The 27,967-nt window shown below is 42.1% G+C and overlaps 2 long non-coding RNA genes across 4 annotated transcripts in view; one reads left to right on the top strand and one right to left on the bottom strand.

Moving 5' to 3' along the window:
- LOC310704267 overlaps positions 1-89 on the bottom strand; it is a 57,317-nt gene extending 57,228 nt beyond the window's left edge. For 2 of the 3 annotated variants that reach the window (XR_014524685.1, XR_014524686.1), the window contains exon 1: positions 2-70. This is a non-coding gene — a long non-coding RNA (uncharacterized lncRNA). Of the gene's footprint in view, position 1 lies in introns of all 3 variants that reach the window. The other variant, XR_014524684.1, reaches the window with a different exon arrangement.
- Positions 47-27,967, top strand: LOC310704261. The gene is made up of 5 exons (XR_014524677.1): positions 47-131; positions 879-1,172; positions 12,027-12,197; positions 22,687-22,757; positions 26,883-27,967. It is a non-coding gene; the product is annotated as an uncharacterized lncRNA (long non-coding RNA).

Here is a 27,967-nt window from a genome sequence, read left to right as displayed (position 1 = left end):
CCTCTCCATATGCCACAATGCAAATGACTCACACCCTCTGACTCTCACAAGTTCCCAAGGACCACGCTCCCATGTGGGGGGAAAACCTTTCAAGGGTCACATGGCTGTGGTGGGCAGAGCCAAAGGCAAAAGTTGGCATAGCAATGAACGTGATTCTTAGTTCTGTGCAGCAGGCTATATTCTGGTCACACAAAGTTAGAGGTTTCTACACGCACCCATGCACCCTCTAAGAACATTTTCCGAAGCAAGCAAGAGGCTTTGAGGTTCTTTGACAATCAAGCGGCATATAGATGTTATGAAAGAAATAAACAAAATGGTCACAGTTCAAGGACACAGTCCTACCACAGAAAAGCACTCAAGGAGGGTATGCAGTGCTGGTGAGGGATGCAGCCTGGGGAGAAAAATGGCCTAGGGAGGGGAATGGCCTGGGAAGAGTCACGAGGGCCAAAGAGAGGTGCCGGGGGCCACATTTGACACCCATGCTGGGCCTGAGGCTACCCACCTTTGCACCACATGATAGCTAATCACACAATTTATGTATTGTGTGACTGAGGAATTCTGTAGTAACCAAAGTTAAATTTGTAAGCTCTGTTACATCATATTGTGTGCTTTACCTATTTGAACTCCTTGTGGCAACCTCCCTCAAGAAAGGAGGGAGCTAGTTAACATGACTGGATTTGAGCATTTTAAGATTTAGACATTTCCTTATCAGTAACACTTGAGAGGTATCTAAACACACTCATTGAGGGTTCCAGCTTAATGATGACTCTGATAAGGAACAACATTGTGTTTCAGTCAAAACTTTTCACAGAGATAATTAAAAACTTTACTTAAATCTCTCACTTTAACCTGCTTCTGAATAAACTGTTGCCTCCTAGAATGGCTATTTTGTTCTACTAAATCAATAAAGCACTCCCAGTCCCTTCCAGGGTCTTTACTTTCCCCTCAGGGTGGTCATCTGGTTTGCCCTGCCTAGGCAATTTCTAAGCTCCATCTGACAGTTTAACTGTCGGGCTCTAACTTTTAACTGCCTCTAGAATGGATGACACACCACCTGGGTATGATTGCTTCAGGGTCTTCAGGAGGCAGACCCAAGGTCCGTCCATCACACTCCAATTAACATTACACTATTTGTGTGTTAATAGGCCTGAGCTTCAATAAGTCTGCCAAAGGTGGTTGAAGGGCTTGCTTTGCCTGTGTTTAATGGATTTTTTATACTATTTTAATTCTATTAGTGTTTAATTACACCTTTTCTATGTTTTTAGCTTGTTCTGTTTTATCTGTGGGAAAGGCATGATGATGATGATGATGATGTGTTTTAGAAGATGTGACCAACATAACATATTTATATTAATTTATTAAATAAATATAACAGTAGTGGTAGCAGTGATTGGAGTAGTAGTAGTAGTAGTAACAACCACAAGAATTTATCTGTAACTTGGATTACTATTTCCTCTTCCAGCTCTATGTGCTTTTCAAGACTTTGATTAATTCTACTATAACCACTTTTGATAAAGGTCCTTTAGAAAAGTTAAATCTGTGTTTGCACTCTTTCTGTCTCTCTATGAGGAATAGAAGTGACCAGCAGCACTTCCTCAAAAATCCAAAAACATCCAGAGGCCTAAATAGGTTGGTGATCCCTGCAATGAAGTGTTTAATTAATCACTTTGCCTGCCTAGGCTTCTGTTGGTCTGTGTGGTTTCATGCACATGTCTGCCAGAACACAGTAACCAAATGGCTTAGGGGGAGCCATTAATTAGTGTGATCTTTTAGCAGAGTACCGAGTAAGGCCAAGGAGTTGTACGCACAGCCAATTTTAATGACTTTGCATGATCTGCCCCAAAGGATAATTCCAGAAAACCTACGTCATGCCAATCATTAAAAAAATGACATTGCATCTATAAAAATGAATGATTCTGGCATTTGATTATTTATAATATTTGGAGGGGGGAAACAATGTCAGTCTAATGTCCATTACAAAGCACTGCAATGTGTTAAAGCACTGCTGTTGCAACCTTTCACATTATGACACTCATGAAAGAAGAGGAACTCTGACATTTGAAAGGAAACGACCAGCTGCAGGTGTACAGCTGAAGCCGACCATTATTCATTCTACTACCAAAGATGACCCTCCAACACTACTGTTATTTTTTCAAACTATATTATAATCAGGACAGCAAGGATTAATGCTGTTTGACTGCAAGGTCATCCCATGAGCAGGTGCTAGATAATATTTGTCCACCCACTCACACACAGCCACAGTCCTCTTCAACTTCCTTCCTGTTACAGCTCAGAATCAGAAATTAATCATTTAGAATTGTATTATACTGTCTGCTGATGTGTTCTTTTTCCTTTCTTCAAGTGGAGATTAGGGGAGATTATGCAGTAATATAAGCAAACCGGGGTTTTTTAATACTGGGTAGAGCTACCTGTTCATTTCCAGCACCATTGTAATCGAAAGCTGGTAGATCTGTTCCCATTGACTACAGATTTAGGGTACAGCCAAAGTGGTTTTTGACATGACTGGAAGCACTGCCAGCCAGTTGGGCCAGTCACTGTTAGGAGGGGTGTACATGTCACTTCCTGCCAGTTTGCATAGGGTTGGTGGGACTTCCTAAAATGTTCAAAGTAATTGTCACACAGCTCTAGTTATGGAGCTCAGTCCTTCCATTTCAGTACCTCTTAGACTCACAACGGGTTGACTCCAATTAGCTTCTACTCAGAAGTAGACCCATTGAAATTAATGGACCTTAGTTAGTTATAGTCATTAATTTCAGTGGGTAAACTCTGAATGTGACTAACATTGCACCCAATGCAAGTGCAACAGAAGAAAGAGAAGATAGTGAGACAGGAGGATTAACCTAAAAATAAATAATAATAAAAACAGATGTGTTTTTGATTCAATGCCCTTTCAAAATGTGTTTGGTGGGGTTTACTGGGTTGTTTTTTTTATATTGTGCTTTTGTCCTGTGAATCGTCCTGAGACCTGCAGAGTGGTATGCAAAATTTAATAGTAATAGTAATAACAATAACAATAACAATAACAATAACAATAATAATAATAATAATAGTTTCAGCTTTTTGCTTCCGGAAATGGATCTTACATTGTACACAGTCAAACACACACACATGCCTGAAGCAGAAACCAAATGCTAATTCCCTGCTACAGAAAATGCTTTAAAAGATCTTGCTGCACCATTCAGGCTGCAGTCCTGAACACATTTATTGGGAGGAAGCCCAATTTAATACCTTAAGCTTTCATTCTAAGTAAAAATGAATGGGATTGTATTATTATTATTATTATTATTATTATTATTATTATTATTATTATTAAATACATTTGTATAATTTTGTATATTCAGTATATTAAATATCAGATGATGCAGATATTAAAGGGTAAACCCAATTGCAGACCAAAACTATTCTGGCATTTGATTTTTAGCAGTATCAGCACAAAGACTTCCATCTTCCCAAACAATGGAGCTCTAATGGCTAGTGTGCACTACCACTCTGGCTGTGTGCGCCATTTTGTTCTCTTTGCTTATGGCAGGAAATGATGACATTGGGCTTGTCCAACTTTCTCCTGCAGTTGCATGCAACATTCAGCTTCTACTCATGGTAGAGAATCATCCCCCATTTTCAGGCTGGTTCCACAACAGAGGAAAGTATGTCGTAGTCATTAGAGTATGGCTGGAGCCAATGAGAATGGCTCCCACAACTTCTGAATGCACACTAATGCATGAAAGAATCAAACTGGCAGTACAAGAAGCTCATGTGCAGTCCTAACCTTTATGAGACTGACGTTTCTTCCTGATTTCCCAACTTACTAGAAACTTCTAAGGTAACACAGATTAGGGCCCAAGTCTTTACATAGGAATATAATATCAACTTGATTGGGTCAACCAAAATCCTGTCATCCAAAACTGAGAATACTGGTTGCTGAGAGGAAGCATGTAATAAAAAAAAACCAGCATGTTCCAATTTCCGTCCTTCGCTCTGAGCATTTGGCAGTCTAATGCTTAGAGATGTTGTCATCAAGGTGCCCAAAGCCACAAGCCTTCGCGTTCAAACAGAGCCACATCAGAGCCCACCAGAGCACCTGGAAATTGCCAGAGATGGCATGAAGGGAAGGCTTCCCCTAAACTGTGCAGTCCAGCTGAAATGTGCACTTAGACTTTGACCCATGATGAACAGTGAGATGGAAAAAGAAAGCATGCTGCAGAAGAAATTAAACCTTAAGCAGTTCTTAAATAACTAGACGATGCTGAAGCTAAGGAAATATGCTCAATTTAAATAATGCTTCTTTAAGTTATTGTTTTAAAATGTTTACACTTCATTCTGCCCTGTAGCTGTAAATAAGAAAGAACTTTCAGGCCACCAGATTTTTAAAAGTTTGGAAGTTTAGCCAAGAGAGTATATCGGACAAGGTAGTTTTCCATGCACATTACAGGCAATGGCCAGGAAATGAAACACCTGTGGAAGGCCAGACCCCTTTTTCTTCTTCTTTTTTTGCTGAAGGCATAGGGAAGGCATGGAAATTAATTTACCTTGTATTTTTATGCAGATTTGCCAAATTCACCCTTCCTGAAAAAGTGCCCCAATCCTTTAAAATTCAGACCTCTCTGAATTTTGTAATGTGTTTCTCCTACTTAATGTGTGAATTAAGAAAGAGCAGAGGGCCAGCTTAGAGCTTGGGAAAGGACTTCTGATTTTGGGGGTCTGATTTTGGAAGGATTTGTTGTGGACAGGAGTGCTATGTGCCTCTGCCATGCTTACCTTCCATATTTTTGAATACAGTAAATCCAAGCATGAAAAACTGCTGCAGCTCTCCAGTGACCCTTCTTGCTGAAAGGAACCCAATCTAGATAAGCACTCTCTCTCTGAAGCTTATTTCTACCTAGGGACAGTGAAGCAATATGTCAGCGACTATCTGGGCACAGAAACAATATCTGAAGAATATTCAACAGCAAAAAAAAAAAAGTTACAAAAGGAACATTTTGTAGAATTTCTGAAAACAAATCATTTTCGGGCCAGCCAGCAGACTTCCTGGCAGTGCTAATAAATTTCCTGTTGGCTTTCAGTGACCAGATGTAATCCCTGTAGTGTATCAGAGGCCTGGCTGGAGGCAGAGAGCAAGAAGTGGCAACAGCAAGTGTGGTTGAAGGTGGGAACGGTGCCAGCAGAGGGAGGGAGACGAATGGCAGGCGCTGTCCTTCTTTGGCCTGTGATCACATAGGCCACGAGCTGCACACTTCTAAGCCCCATTAATTTCAACAGGAGAGTTAAGGATGTGCTGAAGTCTTTCCCATTGAAATACATGGGACATAAAACTGCTCGGAAGCCTGCTAATAAAAACTACATGGATTTTGGGCTCAGCTTTGATGAATTTGGCCACTCCTAGCAAGGACATTGCATTTACTGAAAAGGTTTTAGAAAAGACAGCATAGATTTATATGAGAATTTAGTTTAGTCACCCACCATATACAAGGACATAATTCAGGCAAATTATGTGTTGCTTGCTTGTCGGGAATTACTTATAAACCGGAGCTGACTATATTTGCAAAACGTGTAAGATCCTGGCCTTCTCCATTCCCAGATAAAACTAAATGCCTCTGTTCGGTGAGCTTTTTGTCATTCCATCTTGGGATGGGGAGATAGCAAGGTTGATTTGGCTGCCAATCTTCTCTGTAAATATGTCAAAATGCAGACTGTTAGACTTGGCTATTACATGTTGACTAAAGAGGTGGACTAGCGTAGGGAAATAATAAATACAAAGTGAGGTCTACTTGTCTTGGATGAGATTTTTTTTTCCAGCTTACTCAAATATGAGCTCCCCAGCTCTTTTTGGCACCTGTTAGGGAATGAGTAGCCAGAGTAAAGCAGAAGCCTGCTTTAGCACTTCATTCATATGCATCATTTGAAAGTTATGCATGCTTTACACTTTTTTCCAATCACACCAGGCATTTGGAGATGAAGGAAGATCATACCAGGGCCCAGAAAGGAACCTTTCTCCCATTTCAAAAGGAATGGGGAAATTATATTGCCTCCCAGGAAGATCTCCAAATGGGAAAGCTCTGTCACTTTCTCTCCAAAGAGATTTAATACTCATTGCATTTTAATGATGTGTTGGATGCACATTTCTGGGTCCTTTGAACAGATGCAATCTTTAAAGTCTGCACTGGTGCACTGAAAATCGCTTCGCATATTATTACTTTTTAAGGCATACACATAATTGTTTTTTTTCTTTTTTCAAATGGACACCTAAAAGCATGTGGATTCATTTATTTATACTAATAATTACATGGGGTGTGCATTGGCTTTTTGTGGGAGCCAAATACTAAGGCAAATTGGGACACTTCAGTGTGCTTTCCCTTCTGCCAATTCCAAATGCAAGAATCTCCCCCGCTCCTCAAGTTAGATCATGGGTCCACAAAAGCTTTGTGTCACTCTGTTGCTCTATTGATTCTGTACCAACACAGTTCTACCTTTCCTGTATCTCTGTGTTTCTCTAGCCCAATGGACTTTCCAAGAAGTGAAGCTGTCTCAAATGCTGTCTGCAGAGCTCAGGATGTTTTGTTGTTGTTGTTGTTAAAACATAGCAAGGGAAGATTTTTTAAATACAGTGGTACCTTGGTTCTCAAACAGAATGCATTCTGGGAGTCCGTTCGACTCCCGGAACTGTTCAAAAACCAAGGAGCAGCTTCCAATTGGCTGCTGGGGCATCCTTCAGCCAATCAGAAGCCGCGGAAGCCACACCAGACATTTGGCTTCTGAAAATCGGAAACTGGAACACTCACTTTCAGGTTTTGATCATTCAGGAGCTGATTTGTTTGGGAGCCAAGGCGTTTGAGATCCAAGGCATGACTGTAGTTCAAAACTTCATATGTGTTTTTAAAAAGCAATGTTACTTTGCTTTAACAAAACAAAAGGGACTACAAAGCGAGGAAATTAATCTGATTAGAAAAAGTGTGCTGCTGTTCCTCAGACTTCATAGGGTGATGGCACTGCCAAGCAGAGCATCCCTTTCTGGGGGCACAGAAGCAGCACTCTGCTGTCCAGAAGGTGTATCTACTTCCTGCATGATATTGTAAAAAATCTAATGAACATCTCTCAGACTGTTTTATAGTCATTTGGACAGCCAATAGCCTTTTACTCCTTCGTAGCAAACAGGTTATCTGATTCATTTGCCTTGGGGAGAAACTACAGTGGTGCCCCACAAGACGAATGCCTCGCAAGACGAAAAACCCGCTAGACGAAAGGGTTTTCCATTTTTCGATGCGCTTCGCAAGACGAATTTCCCTATGGGCTTGCTTCGCAAAACAAAAAAGTCTTGCGAGTCTTACGATTTTTTTCGCTTCCCCCCTTTTTCTAAGCCGCTAAGCCGCTAATAGCCTTTTAGCCGCTAAGCCGCTAAGCCGCTAAGCCTTTAATAGCCGCTAAACCGCTAATAGCGCTAATCCGCTAAGCCACTAATAGGGTTGCTTCGCAAGACGAAGAAACCGCTAGACGAAGAGACTCGCGGAACGGATTAATTTCGTCTTGCGAGGCACCACTGTAAAGTACTGCACCTCACTGCTGAACCCATACTGAGATTTTTTACAGTAATATACAAAATGGTGGCTATTTCTCATGTGTGTGGACAATTCATGCAAAACCATGCATGGTGAACAGAGAACCAGCACAAATGTGGCAGCCGTGTGCATTATGAAGTTGACAAGACACAGTGACATTAATATGACATAAACATGTGCAGTATAACATAGATTAAGAATTCAGGAGAGGAAGAATTTGTTGGTGCATATGGGCCATTAATCCCTTCTTCCTCTCTCTCTCTCTCTCTCTCTCTCTCTCTCTCTCCTGCTCTCTGCTTTATTGCAACAATAAATGTTTGATGGATTTCACTGAAGAGGATGCCCACAATCTCGTTTCACTTAGGCAATTACAAATATGCAATATTGTGTGTTCTGTTTGAGTCACCGGTGGCGGAACGGAAGTGTGACTTAACAGGCTATTCATGTGTACTGGAGAATGTTTGTTTCACGTTGAGACTCAGCTTCCCTTGGCACATTAACGTAATTGCTGGAATTGAAATGACAAGAGCTGTCCACATCTGTGAGTAAAGGTCACTTTTTGAAAATCCTTTGAGGAAACAAAAGGCTTTATTCATCCCGTGTTGAATTTTTTGCGATTCACTTTGCCTTGGGATGGCACCTGGCAAATGAGGACATGACAAACGTTATCCTGCTCAGATAAAAAAAGATGCAACTCATATACGAATGAGCAGCCAATATGCCAAGAGAGCTGGGTGGCAGAAGAATATGCCTTGGATGTTGCCCCTTGCACTCCCTCTGTCCATGGGAGCAGGGCTCCCTCTCTACAGTGATACTGGGTCTTCAAAGTCTACCAGGACAAGTGTGTTTTTTATATTAAAAAAAAAACCCACCTGTTTTGATTTCAGCCATTCTCTTCTTAATTCACTTATTTAACAATATTTATATACCACTTGACTACAAGAAAACCTCTAAGTAGTTTACAAGAAATAGTAAAATTATCAATAAAAACAGTTAAAAGCAAGTAATTATAAACAAAAGTTACCGTATTTACATGAATCTAATGTCCCATCCAATCTAATGAGCACCTCAATTTTCAAAACCTTGAAACCAAATAAGTATTTGCTGGCGAATGTAAATGCGCCATCAAATCTAATGTGCACCCTAATTTTCACAAAGCAATTTACCCAACATATGTGTGCCTCACATTCGTGTAAATATGGTAATTAAAATCAACAGTAGACTAAAAAGAGATTAAAACACACCAATATCTAGGTGTCTGGATAGACTTGCCGAAACAAAAATGTTTTAAGCAGGCCCTGAAGAAAGTACAGCGGAGACTCCTCCTGCCTGGTGTCAAGAGGCAGGGAGTTCCAAAATGCAGGCGCTGCCACACTAAAACACTGATTTATTACATGGTCTGGTAACAAATTGGCTGGCAGGGTCTCACTCATCTCCCCATTTTTGGCAGGGGGATGATGTCGTGTTTGGAGATCCAGTCACAGGATCTTGTTGTTGTTGCTGTTTAGTCGTGTCCGACTCTTCGTGACCCCATGGACCAGAGCATGCCAGGCACTCCTGTCTTCCACTGTCTCCCGCAGTTTGGTCAGACTCATGTTTGTAGCTTCAAGAACACTGTCCAACCATCTCGTCCTCTGTCATCCCCTTCTCCTTGTGCCCTCCATCAGGGTCATTTCCAGGGAGTCTTCTCTTCTCATGAGGTGGCCAAAGTATTGGAGCCTCAGCTTCAGGATCTTGTTATCCAAGTTTAATTCTTGAAGGAGAAAAACAGAGTGAACATGGAGGCCCCTTCCTATTTCTTTCTACACTGTGGGAGCTTCAGATAGCTCCCTAGGCACATCTTTCATCAGGAACCCAGCATCTTTCTTGGCAGGCACAATCCTTGGGGATTTTGGATACAATCTCAAGGCATAGAGTAAGTTGAAACTGCTTATCTATCAAAAGTTCTCTCCAGAATATAAAACGAAGTTGAGATGCCTGGTGCAAGAGTTGTTTTTATAGCATGCTATGGGGGGGGCGCGGGTGGTGCTGTGGGTTAAACCACAGAGCATAGGACTTGCCGATCAGAAAGTTGTGGTTCAAATCCCCACAACAGGGTGAGCTCCCGTTGCTCGGTCCCTGCTCCTGCCAACCGAGCAGTTCGAAAACACGTCAAAGTGCAAGTAGATAAATAGGTACCACTCTGGCGGGAAGGTAAACGGTGTTTCTGTGTGCTGCACTGGTTTGCCAGAAGCAGCTTAGTCATGCTGGCCACATGACCCAGAAGCTGTACGCTGGCTCCCACGGCCAATAAAGCGAGATGAGCACCGCAACCCCAGAGTCGGTCACAACTGGACCTAATGGTCAGGGGTACCTTTACGTTTACGTTTATGTTTACCTTTACCTTTACTATGGAGGGGGAGGTGACACTCAAGGTAGTTTCCTGACTGACAATTAGTTCTGTCAGAAAGTCGTTTGAGGAGGGTTCTGCAGGTCCACAGATGTCACTCCCAATACAATTTTTAAAGGGGCTGCTAATGGAAAGGAGTACCTCTCAAATGGCCAGATTTGACCCAGGCAACTACCCTGGTGGAAATGGGGCTAGCTGTTGAGGAGGACATACAAAAAAGGACTCTGCACATATGCTCCAATCTGGTTTGTGGCCAAAGGCTGCAATCAAGTGGTACAAGTCTGGAGGCAACTATGTGATTCTGTCCCAGAGCTCTATGTGCCATAGCATAGCATAGCATTATACGTCCATGGGCACATGAAACCTTCAATTGCAGCTCTGACCAAGTTTCATATCTCTTGAACCTTTCCTTATGTTGCACAAAGGGCTCACACCATGATAGTCTATTTTATTTTTAACAACAATGAAAAAAGTCTGGCCTTCAAAAATTGAATAGTGTTACCCTCAGTCCTTCAAGTACTTCCCTAGCAAGTTGGCTTCCACCAGGCTAAGTTACCTTAGAGGCAAAGTGGTTCACTTAGCACAAGCTTTCTTATTTCATTATTTTTCTTTGCTTTTGAATGGGCTGTAAAATACTGTGAATGAATATAAATTAGATACTTTTAAAAAAATAAATCACAAACCAATGTTTTTGTCGGCAATGAAACGGCCTACATTTAATCAAAGGACAAATTCCCTTTTCCTCTATTTTACCATAGTGGGGGAAATCTGGAATATATATATATATATATATATATATATATATATATATATGTTTTCGTAGATTTTCACGGGTACAGGAATGCAGGTTTTGGTGTCCTCGGGTGTCTTCCCGTGTAAAAGTTGGGGTGTCTAGGCGACGTTTCGACGAGGTCTCACTCGTCATCTTCAGGCTGGTGCTTTCGGCTTCTTGTTACTGGAACAGAGCGGGATCTCAGTGTTTGAGTTCCTATAAATACTGTAGAGGGGTGTGGTGTATTGCCTCAAAAGTTCTGGGCAGAGGGGAAGTTCCCAGGCTAGTGTTCTTTTCAGGCTAGTGTTCTTTTCCTGGGAACTTCCCCTCTGCCCAGAACTTTTGAGGCAATACACCACACCCCTCTACAGTATTTATAGGAACTCAAACACTGAGATCCCGCTCTGTTCCAGTAACAAGAAGCCGAAAGCACCAGCCTGAAGATGACGAGTGAGACCTCGTCGAAACGTCGCCTAGACACCCCAACTTTTACACGGGAAGACACCCGAGGACACCAAAACCTGCATATATATATATATATATACATACATACATACAGAGAGAGAGAGAGAACCCAAACAACCCAAACACAGCTATTATAGATAAGAAACTAAGCAGTTCAGTGGCTCATATAATGGCAGCTTTTTCTTCCACTGTTATCAGATTTCCTCCAAATGTTAATTAAAAGTGAACGTAAGAGGGTAATCCAATAATGACCCAGTTGCCAGCTTCCTTAAACCAGAGAGCAAACAACACTGCAGACTGTTTGAGGAAAGGGCATTCAGATTAATTAGGAATGCAGTTGATCTTACTTTGAAATGTAATGTTTTGGTGGTATGATAAACTAACCACCCTCCTGGTCAGGAAATATTTTGATTTCCCTGTCATCATAACCGATTGAAAACAAATTGTTCAGAAATGGCTGACTGGGAGCCAACTTTATCATGTTTTAACAAGGTGCTTATACAAACAGTCTGAAGACTTGAAGCAAACTCTGTGAGCAGGGCATAGCAAAGGGGATAATGCAAAAGTAAAATAAGAGGACATAAGCCCCATTTATTCCCACCATTATTTTGAAACTTAAAAGCAGACTCCTTTTCATTGATGGACGTGTCATGGAGAGTCAGGATTCAAGTGTTCTTAACTACAGAAATCATTTGGAACTAAGGCTGCCATCCAGGCTGTACTTACGAGGAAGAAAGCCCCACTGAATCGACTACTGGCTAGGGCATACTTCTGAGTAGGTAAGGTTCATATTGTGCCATAAATGTAACATCTTGGTCCCCGTTTCTAGGATGGCTTGCAGCTACCATTTGTTTTGTCCCTGACACTGAACATCGCATTGGCTAGGACAAGCCTAAGGAACCATCCCACACAACTCCTGAACCTGGATGAGAGAGTGTAGTCCCTGAAGCCATGTTGGTGAGATGCCAGAATACTTGCCTCCAAGGGCATCACACACAAGGTAGGCAATGTGCCTGGCACAAACACCTAGAAGGACAATGGGGTGCTGGGCTCCGGGCTAGAAGCCTGCCCCTTGAAGGACTGCCACTTTTCAAGGAAGGGGGCAGAGCCTGAGAATGGGTTTCAGATGCCGATGCATAAAAGGCTTCAGCCTGGTCCCAGATGATGTCAGATCAAGTTGTTCATTAGGAGCTGTCCGTGGTGCTGCGATGCCCCCCCCCCCCCGCTGCACTGTGGCTCATGTCCAGAACCAAAACAGGACAAAGTAACATCCGCCGCCATTGCCTTGCAACACTGTAATGTCTGCCACGAAATCCTCCATGCTTCAGCCTATGTGCTTATTTCACAGAGTGGCACAGCATAGGATCAGGTCATATATCAATAAGGAGTGTTTTTATGCTAGGAAAGCTTTTCTCACATCCGTCTAATATGAGCAGGTATGGCAGCTGTTTCCGAATGTACAAGAGCACAGGACACTTAGTAATCAAACTTCAACATCTGCTATACTGTTTTGCAGAATCACCCAGGGAACATTTCCATATTCCATGAAATGATCAAGCAAATGAAGCATATTTTTTCACATAATAGTTCTGACATAACAAGTTTTCCTTTGTGCAAACCAAATTCAATGCACTCTGACATTAGGGTCTGGGGGGAAACATGGATCTTTCTCAAATCAAACTTCCTCAAGTCACACTGTTATATTTAGGGCTGGTTCCAACAAAAAACAGCTTGCTTCAGGATTTTGCAGAGACCAGTAGTGGACCTTTTTAACCTTTTAGCAGGAGACAGAGAGGATGGGATGTTCAGGCCAATTATTTCAATTGCATTTCCAAACACTCTTCCTCCTCCTCTGCTTTACCCCAGTCATTAGAAAAAAGACCAAACAAGGTATCAGCCAAAAAATACTCAGGCTTGGACTTCGATAACTGCCACAGACAAGGGAATTCCATGCTTTTAAGCAACTGCTGCAAATAACTCTTAGTGTCTTCCTGCCATTCAGTGGCTTGACTACACTCTCAATTAATCTTATATTTTTAGTCTGGCCTGTAACATGTTTATGTTTTGCCTGCTGTTAGTCAAAAGAAAGAAGAGAAAATTAAGAGTCAGTAACGAACCCAACTTATTCCCCACCATTCCCCTTTTCTGAACAAATATGACTTGCTTTTCTACTGTCACCAGGGCTCTAAAGTTCAGAGAGAGAGAGAGAGAGAGAGAGAGAGAGAGAGAGAGAGAGAGAGAAAGACGTACAAGAAATGTGTGTGTGTGTGTGTGTGTGTGTGTGTGTGGTATGTAATTAACTTCTAACCCTAAGACAAAATAAAGCTGTCCCACAATCTCCTTTATGTCTCAATAGAAATCACTCACAGTCCATAAATACGAAGCCATCCATCTAATTCGATGACATGATAGGAAGGATTTGGTTTTGAGAGTTTGGGTCACTGATAAACGTCAGGTCACCAACATGCATTCTTTCCCTTGAAAATGTATCTGTTTCACATTCTCCACCCTGGGTGGATCTCTGGGCTGCTGCATTTGAGACCATACACTATGTAATATATAGTAATGCTATATTATTATAGCACTTACTATATAAAGCTGTACAATCAAATTGCGAATACATTCATCCGTACCACATAACATTATGCCCACATGCTCTGGAGGTTCTGGATTTGGGAAAAGAGGATACAATGTGAATGTTGTGCCTTTTAATTGATATTTACGGGCATAAATGTTCCCAGCAGATGAAGTCATTCCCCCCTCCTCCCTCCATCTCCCGCCATGAATTCTCAAGCATCCTGGACTCTCTGCCTTAGATCACAACAGAGCTGGGCATGAAGGGTGGAGGGGTGGTAGAGAGAAAAATTAAACTCTTTTAATTGTATACTTCATGAGCAATAACATACATATCAGTGGTACCACATTGTCAGCTGCAACTTGCTAGATATGTGGCCTGTAGCTGTGCACTAATTTGATTCAATATTGGCCAGGTCTTCGGTATTTTAGGCTTTTATAAATCTGTGTTGATTATTTTATTGTACCCTTCCATGATATTTTTCATGAGCTGGTTTCTAAATACTCTTATAAATTACTACTGAAAAATAAATAAATACTACAGAGAGAGGAGAAGCTTATCTCTTCCCTCCCCAGCACAATTGAAATGAAACTCTCCCCCATGCATGTGGCTAAGAGATAACGGGGACTTTTAAAATAAGGTTCCTACTTCAAGGGAAGTTTCTGATCATGCTGGGGGGTTCACGCCCCACTGCTTGTAATTAAGTCGGCAGAGGGGGAACCTAGGTGTGTAACTGTAGACTATGTATCCTGTGAACATTTCACTTGGACCTGAGAGCAGCATTTAAAGACCCCCTCCCCTGTTTCCTGGATAAATCTGTCAGTTTTGCTTTCTCTCAGTTTCTCACTTTACCAGTCTTAAATATAGTTCACTCCATTTCTTAATCCATTTGCAAACTTCTTTTCAAAAGAAAGAAGTCCACAAGAAAAATTGTATGCACGTTTGCATGCATTTTTCCTTATATATCCATGTATGACATTGTTATTGCATTTTTGTGCACACTTCCTCCTAATATATGCTTTCCCCCCCCTCTTTTGCACACATTTTTGCTGGCGAAATGCCATCACAATATTCAGAGAAATGCAAATTTCAAAGGGGAGCTGTGTTTCAATTTGCGCATTGGTACGTGAAGTGTGAATTGGATGCGTTTGCACCCGAATTCAACCTTAATTAATTTCTCCCTCATCCCTACTGTTCCCTCAAGAACAGTAAAACTTTCAAATAATATAATAAGACTCATACAAAGGATCCCCAAGAGGAAGGGGCCTAAACTCTTGTTACAGTTGTGCAAACTTGTGGCAGGCAAGGGAAACAAAAGAAGTGATGCTAAAGAAGTATACAAAGAGGAGATTAATCTGAATTTTTTATTCACATTGCAGAGTTTGGCTTCCCTTAAACCTGAATTTGGATGGTTTGTGTTTGTTTAAATGCAAACTGCGCAGCCCTGATTGTTCCCAATCTGTAATCCCTGGAAGAAAAAGGATGGAATCTTCCTTCAGGTGTTTCTGAGTCACAGTTTCCAAGATCCGCCAGCTCATCAAATTCTGTTCTTAATTCAGGTCACTGAACAGTGTTCTGGGAAGCTTAGAAGCTTCTATACTTGGTCCATTATAATGTGTTGCTAGCTTTTTAGTATTACTTATCTTCTAAACATAGAGGCAAAAAAAGAAACCACCCTCTACTGCAATGGGTGTCATTAGGGTATCTATGAACACACCCTCAGCGCCCATAAGGTTTCATCTCCCTGCCTCCCCACTGTTCCATTAGCTAACACAAAGCATTTTAAAAGCAGTGGGGGGTTGTGGGGCAGTTACAGGTAGGAGAGCATGCATGATACCACATGCATACCAGTAGAGCATTGCAGCATGTATGTGGCATCACAACCGTGTCTCCAGTTTGCAAATGTGCTGACAGGTCCAATGTCATTGGCCATCGCAATTCTACTAAATGGGAAGTCATCCCACAGTCTTAGCTTCAGGATTTCACTCCCAAACAAGGGCTAGCATGGTTCCTCCACTTTTTCCTTCATCCTTGCTGTTAAGATGGAAGAGTAATGCTTGGTCAACAGCTGCAGACAGCTAGAAACTTGCAAAGGGTCAGGTCTAGGAGTTCCATGATAAGGGGTAGGGTACCTGCGCACCAATCTTTTTTGTGCCTGTAGATAAGAGTTTGCTAGACCAATGTCTGACCTTGATAATAGGCTGGATGAGCGTCAATAAACTGAAGCTTAATTCACTGTTACTAGACTGGATGGGTAGATTATGGCCTACTTTGGGTGGGGTTTTTCTCTCCTGGAGAACTCAGTGTGGTAGGAAGGTGGAATAATAATGTAATAAATAAAGTTTCCTCCCAGAAAGTTTATTCAATGGACAGCATTAACCCTCAGTGATCATTTATCTCAGTCACCTCTGGCTACGAAACAAGGCTTTCCACATGAGTAGATTTTCAATCCCTTTTCACAGCATTTTTCTTACCCCAAAGGGATCAGCGATCCTTCCTTCTCTCACATTTTAGCAGTCAGTTCTTCCTTGATTTTCCTGCATTATAGATGTATAGGCTTGTACGTTAAGATCACTTAACTTTCAGCCTCCTCTGTGGTGCCTGTTTCAGCCGCACTCATTATGACTGAAAAGCCCCAGGGCATAACAAAATGATTGCTTTAATACTTCCCTGGGTCAAACTGTTCATTTAAGAAACCAAGCCCAGAGGAAAGTTGGGTGAGTGTGGGAGGAAGATGCAGCAGCCAAGTAACTAGTAAGCTAGGTCTGGAATAATGGAAATAACCCCATAGGTCAGATTCTCAGCCATGTCTTTTGTGTTCCTACAGAGCCCGATTAAACAATAACCCAGATTTCAAAAGTCGTGGAGGAGTAAAAGATTAAAGATATTCTACTGTTAATATTATAAATCTCAATTAAAAGAAAACAAAATAGAAAAACAAAAGGATATTGCATTTCTTTCCTCTAGCCTGCTTAGAATTCTCTCTTTGATACTTTGACATAATGGAAGTGGGTTTCTTAAATGGAGGCTAGGTAGGAATATTTGTAATGGAAAGGGACTGGCAGTAATTAGACATTTGAAAAAGGAAAGTGGCTTGGCATGGGCCAGGAGCATATACGATTAACTCTCATTGACAAAGAATATTTTGTATGGCCCCACAAAATGTATATCTCACGCATATTTTCCATTGTTAGAAGAAGAAGAAACCTCTCTCTTTCCCAGTCTCTTTCTCTTGGCAATAAATGCAACTTTGTTTCCAGACATATGCTGTCAATCAGCATGCAGGGTTCATTTTGTCATTGAAAATCAGAACTTCCTAAGCATCGACTCTTTTCTGAGAACAGGTCAGGCAAAGCCAACAGAGCGAAAAAGGTCTAGTAGTTATGCTAACTGCAAGGACCAGGTGCTTTAGGAAAAAGTGAGGCAGGCAGGTTAGTGGGGAAAGTGAACACTCACAAAAAGACCTGTCTTTGCTACTTGCCTCCTCCTTCGCCACAAGCACAGAGGAAGGCAGAAACAACCATTCTGCAAGTCCAGGCAGAACACCTTTTTTTCCTATCAGGGATGGGATTGGGACTACACATTTCAGAATCCCCAGTATAGTGGTACCTCGGGTTAAGAACTTAATTCATTCTGGAGGTTCTTTCTTAACCTGAAACTGTTCTTAACCACTTTAGCTAATGGCGCCTCCCGCTGCTGCCACGCAATTTCTGTTCTCATCCTGAAGCAAAGTTCTTAACCCAAGGTAATATTTCTGGGTTAGCAGAGTCTGTAACCTGAAGCGTCTGTAACCTGAGGTACCACTGTATGCAAATAGTAGTTTGCTCATAGTTCTCCATTCCACTGACCAATGGCAGGTGATCTTCCTTGGGGGCAAGGAAAGGGAGTGGTGGTCAAAGCAAGCAGGACACTGCTTTAGGTTACTTTGTTAAAATGTGTACCTTGGGCAATACTGCACGCAAAAATGTGTATATTAGGTGATATGTATATATTAGGTGACATAAAATGCTGGTGAATTTTCATGAATCAAAAATATTCCCAAACAGATGTGGAAATGAGGGGAACTGAACTGAAGATTGGAAAAATGAGAAACCGAGAGAAACCACAAGAGAGAGATTTGCCTGTCTGTAGCTGAGGCCCACTTCCCAGTGGCGACGCTTCATGCTCCAGGGCAGAGAGCAGGCGGGGGCGGGGCTGGCACACTTCCCGGGGATGGGAGGGGCAGCCACGATGGAACCCCACTGGAATTGCACTGTTGGGGGCGGTGCACTTTCCCCCAGCCCCCTCTTCCTCCGCCAGTGCCACTTCCGCCTTGAAACCTGCTTGAATGCTAAGAACCAATGAAGAATAATATGCAGCTGGGTCCTTCTTGAATCTCAGAAGACACTGCTAAGAAATAGCAATGACAACTATGTCCTTGGAACTAGAACCCAATGCTTGCAATTTATTGGGATAGGCTTTGGTGACTGGTGACATAAATGAACCACCTACTGGAAGAAACCCAATAATTCCAAGGCAGAATCTAGTTCATTTGTCACTTGTCACTTCTGCAAGAATGTATTTCTGCATGTTTGAAAACCATGCTAAGGGTCCATAACACAGATCCTTGTGAATTGAAGCTCAGAGAACAGCTACACCATATCTGGGACATGATGTGATCCACTCCCGTCTTTTCTGCTGTACAAATTTCTCCCTCCAAAGGCATTTTTGACAGCTTAATGGAACAGAACTAACGAGGTGTGCCCAACAACCTCATGCCATTCCCGCATTAAATTAGTCAATTTTCAACTATTTCTCCAATTGACCCTTCACACTTTTAATAATTTCCTTGTATAAGTAATGGCAGCTCCTCTATAGCCTTTCTCTTTATTTTGTCTCTAAGCCTTCAAAAACAATCAGTTATCCTGGCAAAATCCAGAGCCTCCTGAATTGAGTGAACTTGTGAAAATATCTGTGAAAATGTCTCCTATTTCAATTTTCTACTTCCTTCCACTCTCCTTCTTATGTTTTCTCTGGCCCGAGCACCACGCCAAATTTACAAGCAAGCTATTTCTCCTGCTATCCACATTCTTCATCTCACACCCTTGTGAGCCAATTCAAATATTCAGCAAAAGCACATGGTACAATCTTCCTGGGACTCTGCCACTTCAGAATGTAGGTAGGGAAAAGAATCTTAACATGCTTTGAAGATTTATCACTTAGTCTCTTCCAGTTACAGGGAACATTCAGGTAGCTTATTTCCTGCATCAACTGATAAACGATTGAAAAGGCTGAAGTGAATGGTGCCAATATAGAAATGAGTGTTCTGTACAAACAGTGGTGTGCACGCTTAATTGGAGGTGAATATGCTTATAGGAATCCTTATTTTATTGTACATTGTATTAAGCAGTTGACCTAATATTCTGCAAAAGCCAGGACCGTGAGGGCTTCTTGCACCTGACTAGAAGTGACACACATTTCTGTTGCATGTGCCATTCATGGTAAAGGATAGCTATCTTAACACAATTGCAAGATAATTGCCCCATCTATTTCAAAACACCCATGAAAATGAAGTTTAATAACAAGGGCAACAACACAAGTGCTTAAAACAGCCAATCAGATAACCGGACTGAAATAATGAACAGTGCTGATAGCACAAGCCACAGAAAACTCTGTTGCAGTACCTTAAAATGGTTCTTAATAATAATAATAATAAATTGAAATATTAGGGAAGCAAACCTAAACCTATTTACTTGAGAATAGGCTGTATTTTAATATTCTACTGGAAGCCGAGCAGAGTGGCTGGGGAAACCCAGCCAGATGGGCCGGGTATAAATAAATTATTATTATTATTATTATTATTATTATTATTATTATTATTATTATTATTATTCAGAAAAAGTTTTTTTTTCAGGTTTCAGCACATAAACTGCCCTGGTTGCCTCATTTGATGACCTCTGTCAGGACAGAAACAGAGGCAATGTGTTCCTGTTCATTCTCCTGGATCTCTCAGCAGCTTTTGATACCATCAATGACAACGTCCTCCTGGAGAGGCAATGGGGATGGGTGGCACTGCTTTGCAGTGGTTCTGGCACTACTTGGATGGCCAACTTCAGTTGGTGATGCTTGCGGAGCATTATTTGGCACCTTAAGGCCTTCAGTGTGGGGACCTTCAGGGTTCAGTTTTATCTCCCATGTTGTTTAGTATATATATGAAGCTGCTAAGCGGGGTTATCTGGAGTTTGGGAGTGTGTTGTAAGCAGTAAGGGTGATGCTCTGTGGCCGACTGACCTACCGGCGTTGGCTCTGACCCCCTTTTAAGCTTATGGCGCAGAGCGGAGCGGAGCAAAGCCTGCCCTCACTCAGTCCACTCTGGTTGCCCCGCCTCCCAAGCCACCGTGGATAGGCCAAAATTTGAATCTGGGTTTGGCAGGAACCCAGCAGGCACTGCGGTGGCCAGGGGAGCAGAGCAATGGCCAGTGAAACAGCGTGGCTTCAGGAGGATGGGGAAGCCGCCCACCGGAAGACAAACGCCACCCACTGCCAGACCTGGTGGGCGGCTTGTGTGGAACCCAGAAATTCAAAGGTTAGGTGGATGGCTTTGTGGAGCAGGGTCTTCTCTATGGTAACACCCGCTTTGTGGGTGAGTTTGCCAGGCAAGTCTTGCTGAATCAGTTCATACACTTCAAATGCCTGCAGTTTATTTGCACAGGCTTTGAGGATTTGAATGCTTAGTGATGGAGCCGTTCTTGCGAACAGATCTTTTACAACCCATAAGCCACCGTGAGAGTCTGCTGAGAGGTTTAATAGCAGGAGATTATATATATTAGGATAAGACGTTTTATAGGGCTGAGGCTCCTGAAATGCCTTTGATTTTGCATATATATCTGCATGCCACACTGGGAAAGCACATTTGCATTAGCTGAAGGCTGATTTTTACGACTGCTATTTTTACAGCCTAGATTGTTTTAGGAAACCTCCCCTGTGTACTCTCCTTCCCGCTGCCTTTCCATTTAGCTACTGACACATTGGCTGTGCTGTATTATAGCGTGTTTGAATTAAACCTGTACCAATGCAAACATCGAAGGGTCCATTTACCCACACTCTGCCCAGCACTTCTCCATGGAAAACCTGCATTGGTTTAAACAATATTAGGATTTTTTTTTCATTAAAGAAAAACACAAGAGTCTACAGGGCATATCTGGCATACCTTACCTTTCAGCGGGGGTATGAAGAGAGGCAAAGTAATGCCAGTGTACTGGAAGAAGCAAAGATTACCAGTGCCAAAGCAATGATTCTTCAACATCAACTTCATTGAACTGGTCATGTTGTTCAATTGCCTGATGGTCATCTTTCAAAGCAACTACTCTATTCCGAACTTAAAAATGGGAAGCGTAATGCTGGTGGTCAACAGAAGAGGTTTAAAGACTGTCTCAAGCCAAATCTTTAAAAAGTAGAATAAACACCGGCAATTGGGAAACACTGGCCTGTGAGCGCTCCAATTGGAGAACAGTCTTTACCAAAGGTGTCGTGGACTTTGAAGACGCTCGAACTCTAGACAAAAGGGAGAAACGTGTTAAGAGGAAGGCACGCTTGGCAAACCCTCACCGTGATCAACTCCCGCCCGGAAACCTATGTCCCTACTGTGGAAGGACATGTGGATCCGGAATTGGCCTCCACAGTCACTTACAAACTCACTGTTAAGACCGTGTTTATGGAAGACAATCTTACTTGGCTATGAGTGATTGCCGAAGAAGAAGAAGAAGAAGAAGAAGAAGAAGAAGAAGAAGAAGAAGAAGACGAAGAAGAAGAAGAAGAAGAAGAAGAAGAAGAAGAAGAAGAAGAAGAAGATATTAGTGGAAAAGACAGTGAAAACATTTCTTTTGCTGTATTTGGCATTTCACAGACCAGCTCATTTTTTAATTTAGAATTAAACATTTTATCACTTAAAGGGTAAAAAATAATAGAAATGCAGGGTTATATTTAAATAATAGAAAAGCAAGTCCTGAATCCCTTACAAATAAGGATGGGAAAGAAATTTGATTCAGTTGTCATTTAAAGGAGATCCTACCTTTGGCTGATTAATATTCTACAGCCTTTTAAATGTGTCTGTGGGAAGGGAAGGTTATTTTTTTGCTGTTTCGTTTTAATCATTTACTTGTTATTGTCTTGTATTTTATTCTGTGAATGGCACTGGGATCTTATGATGAAGGGTGGTATATAAATCTAATAAATAAGAATATAATAATAATTTGTACTTTCCAAAACACCACACAATCTGAAACACATGTTACCACATTTTGCAGTGTAGTATTTCAGTGAAGAAATGTGCACACAAATGCATATACTGAGATAAAGTGTGCCTATAAATGAATATATTGGTGGGAATAACATTAGAATGCATTGCATTTGGGAAATTGCTTGCAAAACCATGTCCTTTCAGTGCCATCAAGGGCTTTACCATTTTAATTTCTGAATGTCAGGTTGCTGTTAAAGGTTCAGAAGTGGGACCACTAGAAAAAGTAAGATTGCACTCCAATAGACATTTTCTTGGGAGCAAGTGGTACTTCAAGACCACAGGAACTTAGCACGTCTGAATAACCTGGATTGGCGAGCCCTCGCCTCTCGGCCACTGCATGGGCGACCATGAGGAGAAGGATGAAGGCCCAGCCCAGGCCAAACTTGCCTCCCCACAGCTCTGGAAGGTGGCAGGAGCTAGCAGGAGGCCTTTCATGGGTGTGCCTGATTGCACCCCCCTAAGGATTTTGTGCCTGGGGCCACCACCCCCTCCCCCCACCCGCTATGCCACTGGAAGGTGGTCCTTATGGTATCCAGATCCCATTTGGGGTTTGATATTTATCTCATTGCTGCAGTGACAATGCATTCGGTTCATTTCTTTGTCACCCAACATTATTTTCTGTTTTCATTTCTATAGAACATTTTCTCCAAGCAGTAGCAGTGGTATAGCTCCCTCCCTCCTCCACCATCACCAGCTATATGAATTGGGTGAGTCATCCATAAAGCTCTGTGAAAAATGAAGGGAAGGAGGGATGTGACACTGTGCTGAATAAAAATCCACACTCGCACTGAATGATATATGAAGGCTTTCTATCTGTCTGAGGAAAGATCATATTAAAACACAACAAAAATCTTCTGCTTCATCTTGGAACAGGTACAAAAGTGAGTGGGTGAGAGGAGGTGTTCTGCCTATAAGGTTTCAGTATCTTTTATTTCATTAGCCATTCAGACTTTCTTTTCCAATGAGAATAGTACATGTCATAATGGATAATGTGCCTATTCTTTCACCTCCAAAACAGCTGGAAAGTAAAGCAGGGAGAGAGAAAACAAATATTGTTCCTCCTGATTTCAGCTGGGAAGGACAATCTCCTAACAATTACTCATGTGCTATCAATCAAGTTAATTGCAAATGTTCGGGTTTCTTCAGTTCTTCAGCCCCAGGTCAGACATTTGCCCCAAGTTCCTCAATGCTATGAGGAGCCACTGCAGGAGTTCAGGGGGCAGGAGGACAATGAATCCAGTGACTATGATGCTGCAGAGGAGGTGGGACCAGGAGGCATTCCCTGCCTCTTCCCCCTCACATGGTTGGAATCCTGAATGGGTAAATGCCTAAAACAAGCTATAGTCAACTCCAAATGGATATTCCATACCCAGATTGTGTTCCCTAGTAAACAACTAGTTTACATGCTCAAATACTATTTGTTATCTGAAGATCAGTGCCTCTAATTCATAGTTCCTACTTAAAGATTAGCGGGACGCGGGTGGCACTGTTAAACCACAGAGCCTAGCACTTGCCGATCAGAAGGTCGGCGATTCGAATCCCCACGACGGGGTGAGTTCCTGTCGCTTGGTCCCTGCTCCTGCCAACCTAGCAGTTCGAATGCATGCCAGTGCAAGTAGATAAATAGGTACCGCTCCAGTGGGAAGTAAACGGCGTTTCCATGTGCTGTCTGGTTCGCCAGAAGCAGCTTAGTCATGCTGGCCACATGACCTGGAAGCTGTACACCAGCTCCCTCAGCCAGTAAAGCGAGACGAGCGCCACAACCCCAGAGGCGTCCGCAACTGGACCTAATGGTCAGGGGTCCCTTTACCTTTTTATTTAAAGACTGGAAGCTTTTCTTTTTCTCATTCTCAACAAGCAAGTGTGGGATAAAACACCTTGAAGGAACGGCATCTTCCATTCCACTAGGGAGGATAAATTTGAAAGAAGCCATCTAGTTTCACAAACTGATTATTAGTTTGGGTGGGAGAAATAGTTCTCTGTGATGCATTGCTACAAAGTTAGGAATGTAGTGACAAGCTGTATGCCTTTTCATAAGCTACCATAAGATCAGATTGACCAGCAAAGAGTTCTTAGATTAGCATTTCTAATTTTGAGTCATTTATCCTGTGTGGGGCTGCACTTGATAACAGTTCAGAAGTTTCAGCCAGTGCAGAATACCATCTACACTGCCCCCATCCATGGATGCACTAATGGGAGACAATGATATAAGTCAAGGTGTTAGTTTTAATTCATAAATCTGTTAAATGTTTCATCCCAACACAATTCAGTTTTGGCGTGCTGGCATTTAGCAATTTAGCAATGCTGGAGAAATCAACCCATGTCCAGAAAGCAAATCAATTCAACGAATACAATCAGCACTTGCTGTTGCTGCTGCTTTTGGTTCCCAAATGAGACGTAATTGATTACTTTTTATCCCATTTGCATTGTGTTTCCTTGGCAATTGAATGAATGGAGTGGAATAACCTAATGCCAATGTAATTCACATAATTAATCTAAGGAAGGTAATTTTGCTACTGTGGACAGTAAGACAAATAGTGTAGCTTTCTGCAGTGGAACAGAAACAGTGCTGCAAGTGATGAATGCAGAGTGGAACAGAAAACGATGTCTTCCTACATCCCAAGTTGCATTTCAATCAATCAGGCTTACTTCCAAATTGTTAGAATTGGGCTGTCAGTGAATGAATTATTTATATTTTGCAATATTTGTGATAAGTATCACGAATATTTTTGCAATATTCGTGATACTCAACCTTCCTATGAACATCTGGTGATATGCCATCCCTTCCCCTCAATAAAAGCCCATGCTGCTTGCTTGCTTGCTTGCTTGCTTGCTTGCTTGCTTTGCCTTCAACATGTGTTGTGTTCGGATCATAAGCTGTCTCTTTCCGAGACCATAATGATTCCTTCTTCTGAGCGGAAGGCAATTGTCAGGGCAAAGCACTTGAGGCACTGAGGACCGCAGAAAGAAGCTGTAGAAAATGCAAGGAGAAAATTGATGCAGCTAATCTTTCAAGGAGAATCACACCATAGCTGGCCACAATATTGGCTGAGCACAACTAGGACAGGGTGTGTCCCTGGGAAAGCAGGAACTTTTTTTTTTCCTTTTGAGGAAATTCTTGCACGTGCTACAGGGAGACTAGATGGGGTGCTGCCGAATTCATGATGGGAGCTCAGTTGTTCCCATTAGCTACGCAGATGTGTGGCAACCAGCCTTGGCTGATCTTCTCTTTGCACAGGCGAGACCGCTGAACCTTCCTTGGCTACAGATATGCCTCCAGTTTCACAAATAAATGTGGACTGGAGCAGCACCATAGCTCACTGGCCCATACTTTGCACACAGAAAGTATCAGATTCAATCCCTGGCAACCCCAGCTGTTGTGGTTTTAAATAAAAGATAGCAGGGGGTAAGAAAGAGCAATATTGGAAAGATGGTTTTGATCAGATGAAAGAATACTATGAAAATATGGGACAGATTTCAATGATCATATGACTGCACACATGTACACACAGAGAGCTGCCTGGAAGTGATTTCTGCAATCCCAACAGCAGTTCTTCTAGGTGGCAGAATCACAGCAATCCTTGTGTGGTTGCTCATGTGAACAGGGGGACGAACGGGGTGAGCATCACCAAGCCCCAAAATAAGTGGCGTGCAGACATACCCATGGATGTGAATCAAATAACAACATGGACAAAGAACGTAGCCTAGCTAAAAATACCCTGTCTAGATGACTTGAGCCAAACTGCCGGGACACACCATATTACCTAGAAATAAAACTGGATATCATACATGCTCAAACCCTTTTTTGGGAATTGTAAGTCTTATAATGCCAGGCAAAAAGGGTTTGGATCGATTCTTAAGCCAACACCAGCTTTTGCTCCTGTGTACTTTGGCAGCCCATTCCAAGCTGGAAACTACAAAACCATAAAAGCAGAAGACAAAACACAGTTTGCCTCCTTGCATAAAACCAGCAGGGATAGGAAAAGCTACTCAAAATACATGTGAGGAAAAATCTTGGAGAAAGATTCTGAATCCATAGTAGGGAAGATATTCCACCTCCTTTCCTGTAAAGAATTCAAGGAATATCTGCTGAATGCTTCAAGATGTGAGAGATTCTTTCTTGAGGGTCAGTATCCCTGGTTGCCCTTTGCTCAGGCCACACCTCTGAGCAGCCAAGAGTTCAAAGACTGGAAGGGCTATTTTTAATGTTGCCAGTCAAAGAGCTCAGAGTCATGACTGCAAGCTGTCTTGCTACCCCTATTAGTAAAATGATCCAAGTGGGGCCAAAGTGGGAGATGTGAGAGAACAGAAGTAGGTCCAGGCCAGGGTGGAAAGGTAGAGAAACCCAAGATACACAACAGGGTACAGGGAAGAAGCCCCAAGCTCCAAGCATGGCAGGACCAAGGGTTGTGCACATGCATTTGACTTCATGCAGACAGCAAAGAGTGAAGTGTCCAATGCATGCAGAAAAGGTCTTGGGGTGAGCACTTCTTTAATTGCTAGAGAGAACATACCAAACATCAGGGGTTGGAATAAGGAATTATTGGGTGGGTGAACTGGACAGTTTCAGTTTCTCCCTGTTCCTCATTTTTCCATTTCTCAACACTTCCACATCAGCTTGGGATTTATTTTATTTCATCAACATTGCAGTGAGAATTTTTCCTAATGGGCACATTTTTGCACAGTTTTACCTAATATGTATGGTTTGTTGTTGTTTTTCAAGCAACTCTCCCTAATATAATGTAGTTTGTATTTTTTAAAAACCAATATATGCATTTTTATGCACACTTTCCCCTAATAAGTGCTGCTGCTTTTTTTTTTTTTTTACACAGGGCTTGGGCTGGATCTGCATTGCAAACTTTGGAGAAGTGCAAATTTTGAAGGATGGCTGCGTTTCAATTCATGTGATGTTTGAGGAAGTGTGAATTATGTAAGCTCACTTTAAATATGAACTGAACTGAATTTCTTCCCCCACCCCTATCTGAGAGTATTGTCTTGGGTCGGATTTGAGCCACGACATCAAGTGCTGGTCTGATGCTGTTGCAATGTGCAGGGAAGGCAATACCTTCAGTACAAGATCCTTGAGAGCAGTTACTGTAGAACTGAGAGCACTGAAGTGCCAATCACAGAAGCTGGAATGAGGCATGAGCCAAAATGAGGTACTCAGCCTGACTTTCCTGTTCACTGTTGCTTCAGGAACTGCAGTTCCTTCATTGCTTGTTTAATTGTCCTGTAAAAGTCCTGTGTCAATATTTCTGTTTCCCGTGTTTACCTGGCTGTGGCAGACAATCTGCTCCCTTTACAGAGCTCCTGACTAAATTTAACATGGCAGCTATAACAGGGAGTTTAAGGCCAGAGAGCTTACAGGCCTCTTGATGAATAGGAAAACTGTAAGTGTATTTAACAATTTAAAAGGACGTCTGCAGAAACTGAAAGCCATCACCATGCTGTGAATAACGTTACTGTTCCCTTGCAGATCTGACATTGTTGGAGGTTTCAAGGTTTCAGAGCTATGCTGAAAAAATGCAACAGTTTATACTGAAGGCTGATTCTCAAAGTTATTTCACTATGACAATACTATGAGCAAATGACTGTGCTGTGTGATTCGTGCATTTAAGAGTTATGAAGTATGCAGCAAGAAAGCACAGGCATTCTTTGCTTCTGGCTCCATGAAACCCTTCTCAATACATTAAAGTCTGGTAATTTAAAAAGTCATTTTTGACCCACCACTTTAAACTTACATTGGGCAGGTAAAGAGCAACTGGAAGGCTGGTTTACAAAACCATCTTACCAGATAGGCATGCTGGGCAGCAGTACGGTAGACCAATTGATGTGGAAAATACCTGGGTCCTGATCTCTCCTGAGAGGAGAGATCTTCATGGTGAAGCTGCCACCATATCGAGCACCCTGCCCACTC

Source organism: Podarcis liolepis (assembly GCF_965112155.1).
Source record: "Podarcis liolepis genome assembly, chromosome: 3".
Lineage (NCBI taxonomy): Eukaryota > Metazoa > Chordata > Lepidosauria > Squamata > Lacertidae > Podarcis > Podarcis liolepis.
This window is presented reverse-complemented; position numbering and strand designations above follow the sequence as displayed.